This window comes from Dermacentor variabilis, chromosome 3, assembly GCF_050947875.1.
Source record: "Dermacentor variabilis isolate Ectoservices chromosome 3, ASM5094787v1, whole genome shotgun sequence".
Taxonomy (NCBI): Eukaryota; Metazoa; Arthropoda; class Arachnida; order Ixodida; family Ixodidae; genus Dermacentor; species Dermacentor variabilis.
In genome coordinates, this window is record NC_134570.1 from 198690541 (window position 1) to 198697095 (window position 6555).

The 6555-nt window shown below is 53.6% G+C and overlaps 1 non-coding gene across 1 annotated transcript; it reads right to left on the reverse strand.

Annotated features, from left to right (window-relative positions):
• Positions 1-6139: 6139 nt before the first annotated feature.
• TRNAS-UGA (transfer RNA serine (anticodon UGA)) lies at positions 6140-6216 on the reverse strand. The gene has a single exon. It is a non-coding gene; the product is annotated as a tRNA-Ser (tRNA).
• Between the last annotated feature and the right edge of the window lie 339 nt (positions 6217-6555).

Below are 6555 nucleotides of genomic sequence, written 5' to 3' on the forward strand. Positions count from 1 at the left end.
TCGTCGAATGTTCCAGACTAATCGTTTGGACCCGCGTGCCTTCCACAAAGTTCTACACCATTCGCGTTACGCGATGAAATCAGATAACACAAGGTTCGGCGACAACAGACAGCCGGGTAGAAGCATCGATAACTTTCCAGAAATGTCGGATACATGCAGGCGCGTCCGTCGCTGTGCGATTACAGTTGTTAAGCAGTGAAACGTGGTCGCCCGAAAAAGATAAGCACACGTGTCAATACCCCCCTCTTAAAAAGCATCGACCCGATGCTGCATACAAACGAAAGTAATAAAGAAAAACACCCGTAGCAAAGAAAACAATAAAATAAGGAAGTTCGTCAGCGTCCGTAAAAGGGTTTCAGACGCACCACGTGGACCACTTCAGATCGTGCGCGGCGCCGCTGTGAACGCGAAATTCCGTCTGGCACGACCTCATAGTCCAGTGCGCCAATACGTCGAATGACCTTGTAGAGTCCGAAATAGCGGCGCAATAGTTTCTCACTCAGACCTCGTCGGCGTATCGGTGTCCAAACCCAAACACGGTGGCCGGGCTGGTACTCGACGAAGCGTCGTCGGAGGTTGTAGTGTCGGCTGTCGGTCCTCTGTTGGTTCTTGATCCGTAGGCGGGCGAGCTGTCGGGCTTCTTCGGCGCGCTACAGATAGCTAGCGACGTCAACATTCTCTTCGTCAGTGACGTGGGGCAGCATGGCCTCGAGCGTCGTTGTCGGGATCCTGCCGTCAACCAGCTTAAACGGCGTGATCTGTGTTGTTTCTTGCACTGCCGTGTTGTCAGCGAAGGTTACATACGGCAGGACCGCGTCCCACGTCTTGTGCTCGACGTCGACGTACATTGCTAGCATGTCGGCGAGAGTCTTGTTCAGGCGCTCCGTGAGACCGTTCGCCTGCGGATGGTAGGCAGTTGTCCTCCTGTGGCTTGTCTGGCTATACTGCAGAATGGCCTGGGTGAGCTCTGCTGTAAAAGCCGTTCCTCTGTCGGTGATGAGGACTTCTGGAGCACCATGTCGCAGCAGGATGTTCTCGACGAAAAATTTCGCCACTTCGGCTGCGCTGCCTTTTGGTAGATCTTTAGTTTTGGCAAAGCGGGTGGGATAGTCCGTCGCCACGACGATCCACTATTTTCCCGGATGTTGACATCGGAAACGGCCCCAACAAATCCATCCCAATCTGCTGGAATGGTCGGCGAGGAGGTTCGATCGGCTGTAGTAATCCTGCTGGCGTTGTCGGTGGTGTCTTGCGTCGTTGACAGTCTCGGCATGTCTTGACGTAACGGGCGACGTCGGCGGTCAGACGCGGCCAGTAATACCTTTCCTGTATTCTCGACAGCGTCCGGGAGAACCCCAGGTGTCCAGCGGTTGGATCGTCGTGTAGGGCATGCAGTATTTCTGGACGCAGCGCTGAGGGTACAACAAGAAGGTAGCTGGCGCGGACTGGTGAGAAGTTCTTCTTCACGAGCAGGTTGTTTTGTAGCGTGAACGAAGAAAACCCGCGCTTAAATGCCCTAGGGACAACGTCGGTGTTCCCTTCCAAATACTCGACGAGGCCTTTTAGATCCGGGTCTGCTCGTTGCTGTTTAGTGAAGTCTTCCGCGCTTATTATCCCAAGGAAGGCGTCGTCGTCCTCGTGGTCTTGCGGCGGGGGATCGATGGGGGCGCGTGATAAGCAGTCGGCGTCGCAGTGTTTTCTTCCGGACTTGTATACTACCGTGACGTCATATTCTTGTAGTCTGAGGCTCCACCGCGCCAGCCGTCCTGAAGGGTCCTTTAAGTGAGCTAGCCAACACAACGCGTGGTGGTCGCTGACGACTTGGAATGGCCTGCCATAGAAGTAAGGGCGGAATTTAGCTGTAGCCCAAATGATGGCGAGGCATTCCTTTTCAGTCGTAGAATAATTGCTTTCCGCTTTTGACAGCGACCGGCTAGCATACGATATCACCCGTTCAAGTCCTTCTTTCCTCTGAACTAGGACGGCACCGAGGCCTAGGCTACTGGCGTCAGTGTGGATTTCGGTATCGGCGTCCTCGTCGAAGTGTGCAAGTACCGGCGGCGACTGCATGCGTCGTTTGAGTTCTTGAAATGCCTTGGCCTGCGGCGTTTCCCACTTGAACTCGACATCACATTTGGTTAGATGTGTTAGCGGCTCCGCGATGCGTGAAAAATCCTTGCCAAAGCGCCTATAGTAGGCACACATGCCAAGGAATCTGCGCACTGCCTTCTTGTCGGTTGGCTGCGGGAACTTTGCGATGGCAGCTGTCTTCTGTGGGTCGGGGAGTACTCCTGATTTGCTGATGACGTGGCCTAGAAACAAAAGCTCATCGCAAGCGAATCGGCCCTTTTCCGCCTTCAGAGTGAGCCCTGATGACTTGATGGCCTCTAGTACTGTCGCAAGCCGCCTCAGGTGATCGTCGAAATTTCCGGCGAAGACGACGACGTCATCCAAGTAAACGAGACAGGTCTGCCACTTCAATCCTGCTAAAACCGTGTCCATCAAGCGCTGGAACGTTGCAGGCGCCGAGCACAGTCCGAATGGCATAACCTTGAACTCGTAGAGGCCGTCTGGGGTGATGAAGGCCGTCTTTTCGCGATCTCTTTCGTCGACTTCTATTTGCCAATAGCCAGACTTGAGGTCCATTGAGGAGAAGTATTTAGCGTTGCAGAGCCGATCCAGTGCGTCATCTATCCGTGGGAGGGGGTATACTTCCTTCTTCGTGATCTTGTTCAGACGACGATAATCGACGCAGAAACGCAGGGTTCCGTCCTTTTTTTTCACCAAGACTACAGGAGATGCCCACGGGCTTTTGGACGGCTGGATGATGTCGTCGCGCAGCATTTCGTCGACTTGGTGCTTTATAGCTTCGCGTTCTCGCGTCGAAACTCGGTATGGACTCTGGCGGAGAGGTCGAGCGCCCTCTTCGGTTATTATGCGATCCCTTGCGACTGGGGTTCGTCGAATTCTTGATGACGTCGAAAAGCACTCTTTGTATCGTCGAAGTAGACTTCTGAGCTGTTGTTGCTTAATCGCGGGGAGACTTGGACTTATGTCGAAGTCTGGCTAGGGAACTAAGGTCCTGGGGGTAGATTCAGCGGAATCCGAGAGGACAAACGCATTGCTGTTTTCCAGAATTTCCTCGATGTATGCGATCGTCGTGCCCTTGTTGATGTGCTGGAACTCCCGGCTGAAGTTTGTCAGCAACACTTTCGTGTTTCCTCCGTGCAGTCGAGCGATCCCTCTTGCGACGCAAATTTCACGGTCTAGCAGTAGACGTTGGTCACCTTCGATGACGCCTTCTACGTCAGCGAGTGTTTCGGTGCCGACCGAAATAACAATGCTGGAGCGAGGCGGGATGCTCACTTGATGTTCGAGCACACTCAAGGCGTGGTGACTACGAGGGCTCTCCGGCGGTATCGCATGATCTTTCGACAGCGTTATGGACTTCGACTTCAGGTCGATGACTGCGCCGTGTTGGTTGAGGAAGTCCATGCCGAGAGTGACGTCTCGTGAACACTGTTGGAGGATAACGAAGGTGACAGGGTAAGTGCGGTCGTGAATGGTAATTCTTGCCGTGCACATTCCTGTCGGCGTAAGCAGGTGTCCTCCAGCGGTCCGAATTTGAGGGCCTTCCCATGCAGTCTTAACCTTCTTTAACTGGACGGCGATGTGTCCACTCATGACTGAGTAATCGGCGCCTGTGTCGACTAAGGCGGTGACTGCGTGGCCGTCTAGAAGCACGTCGAGGTCGGTGGTTCTTTGTCTTGCATTGCAGTTGGGTCTTGGTGTCGGATCACGGCTGTGTCGTGTTGAACTGATGCTGGTACGTCGCATCGTCAAGTCGTCTTTCGTCGGTGTAGTCTTGGCTTCCTGACTTCCTCGGGACGGCGGCGTGTCGTTATCATGTCGTCGAGATGGTTTCTTCGGCGTCTTCGTCGGCGGCGGAGGATCTTCGTCAGTTCGACGAACAGCAACCGCACCTCCATCGGTTGCTGCCTTTAGTTTTCCGGATATGGGCTCGCTGACCGGCCCCGGGCTGGGCCGGTCTGTGGTCGGCGCTGCGGCGACAGGTAGCGGCCTGGTGATGGCGAACGCGACGGTCGTCGAGAGCTCCACTGAGTAGCGGCGAGCTAGTCGGCGATATCCCGGGGGCGTTCACCTTGCTGCGGGCGCGGAGCGTTCACGGCGAAACCTCGCAGTCCCATCTCCCGGTATGGACATCGTCGGTAGACGTGACCCGCTTTTCCGCAGTGGTAGCAGAGCGGGCGGTGATCAGGAGCGCGCCAAATGTCTGTCTTCCTCGCGTAGGTGCGCTGGACGACGGGTGGTCGTGCTGGCTGCGGCGGCGGCGGACGACGGAACTGCGGCGTGACAGGGCCCTGGCGCGGTCGCGGAGGGGGACCTTGACGGCGCGCGACGGCGGCGTAGATCATCGCTTGCGGCTCAGGCTGCGGCGATTCAGGAGCTACTCCAAGCTGTTGTTGGAGCTCCTCACGCACGGCGTCGGCAATCGAAGCCACTTGAGGCTGTGATGATGGGAACAGCTTTTGTAGCTCCTCCCGCACGACAGCTCGAATAGTCTCGCGTAGGTCGTCGGTGGCCAGTGATTGAACCCCGGCGTAGTTTGTATAGTTCGTGCGGCGATCGAATTGCCGGTTCCGGATCTCGAGTGTCTTCTCAATGTTCGTCGCCTCAGGAAGAAACTCTTCGACGGTCTTCGGTGGGCTTCTTACCATCCCGGCGAAAAGTTCCTCCTTTACACCACGCATCAGTAAGCGGACTTTCTTCTCCTCGGCCATATCCGGGTCGGCGTGGCGGAACAAACGGCTCATTTCTTCCGTAAAGATGGCGACGTTCTCGTTTGGCAGCTGCACTCGGGCGTCCAGCATAGCTTCAGCCCTTTCCTTGCGCACGACGCTTGTAAAGGTGCGTAGGAAGCCGGTACGGAACAGGTCCCACGTTGTCAAGGTCGATTCCCTGTTCTCAAACCAAGTTCTGGCGGTGTTTTATAAGGCGAAGTAGACATGCCGCAGCTTCTCGTCGGAGTCCCAGTTGTTGAATGTTGCGATTCGATCGTAGGTCTCCAGCCATGATTCCGGGTCTTCAGTCGCTGCTCCATGGAAGGTTGGTGGGTCCCGAGGTTGTTGTAGGATAACGGGGGACGCTGGGGCAGCCATTGGGGTTGTCTTGACGACGATCTTCTTTGTCGTCTGAGGTAGAAGTCCGTGCTCTGGGGGCAGTCCTTGCAGCCTGCGGCTAGCACGCTGGTCTTGGGCGATGTTGGTTCTGTCCTCGGGCTTCGGGCTTGGATCACGGCTTTGCGGGGGCGTTCGGTACATGAACGCACAAGCACCTCCACCAGATGTCACGTGGTGGTGACGTTAAGAACACAGTAGCAATACTGTGAAAGGCAAAACTAGATTTTATTGGGCGAACCTGTGCCCACAAAACAGGCTACACTTATAGCACAACGAAAGCGGCGAACAGAGTCGGCCATCGTCGGAAATCTGATCAGCAGGTCAAGCGCGTGGGCTTTTATAGAGCAGTCGTCGAATGTTCCAGACTAATCGTTTGGACCCGCGTGCCTTCCACAAAGTTCTACACCATTCGCGTTACGCGATGAAATCAGATAACACAAGGTTCGGCGACAACAGACAGCCGGGTAGAAGCATCGTTAACTTTCCAGAAACGTCGGATACATGCAGGCGCGTCCGTCGCTGTGCGATTACAGTTGTTAAGCGGTGAAACGTGGTCTCCCGATAAAGATAAGCACACGTGTCAATATTTTCCACTGCATATAACATCTTGACAGTTTTATACAAAGGGGCATTTGATTTATAGAATTGCATCACAAAACTGTATGACGCATCAAGGTTGCTGACAGCCCTGCAAACGTGAATACCGTGCATTTCTACTGAAAGCCCGAAGTTTTCTTCCAACTTCTGCCGTATATATATATATATATATATATATATATATATATATATATATATATATATATATATATATATAGTCATATCATAAGATGCCAACAAACACCGACACCAAGGACAACATAGGGGAAATTACTTGTGCTTAATGAATGAAATAAAGAAACGATACATTAATGGAAATCCAAGCGCATGAATAAACAACTTGCCGCAGGTGGGAACCGAACCCACAACCTTCGCATTTCACGTGCGATGCTCTCTCTACCAATTGAGCTACCGCGGCGCTGTTTACCCATCCACTTTCTTGGGTATTTATGTGTCCTAGTAGAACCCTGGGAGTGTTAGCCAGCGCCACCACTCACAGACCTTGGCGGCGGACGTGGAACATCTTTCTTGCCGCAGGCGTCACGAGAACGTGATCTTTTAGGGTGAAGGCAACTGGTCAATAAACCCACATATGCTACCTGAAGGCATCAATGTTGCCGGATTTGAGACCCTCGTTATGTAATAACGAGAAGAAAGGGGCTTAACCGAGGGTCCCGATTTTTATTAGTCATATGACAAGAAGGCAACAAACACTGACACCAAGGACTACATAGGGGAAATTACTTGTGCTTAATAA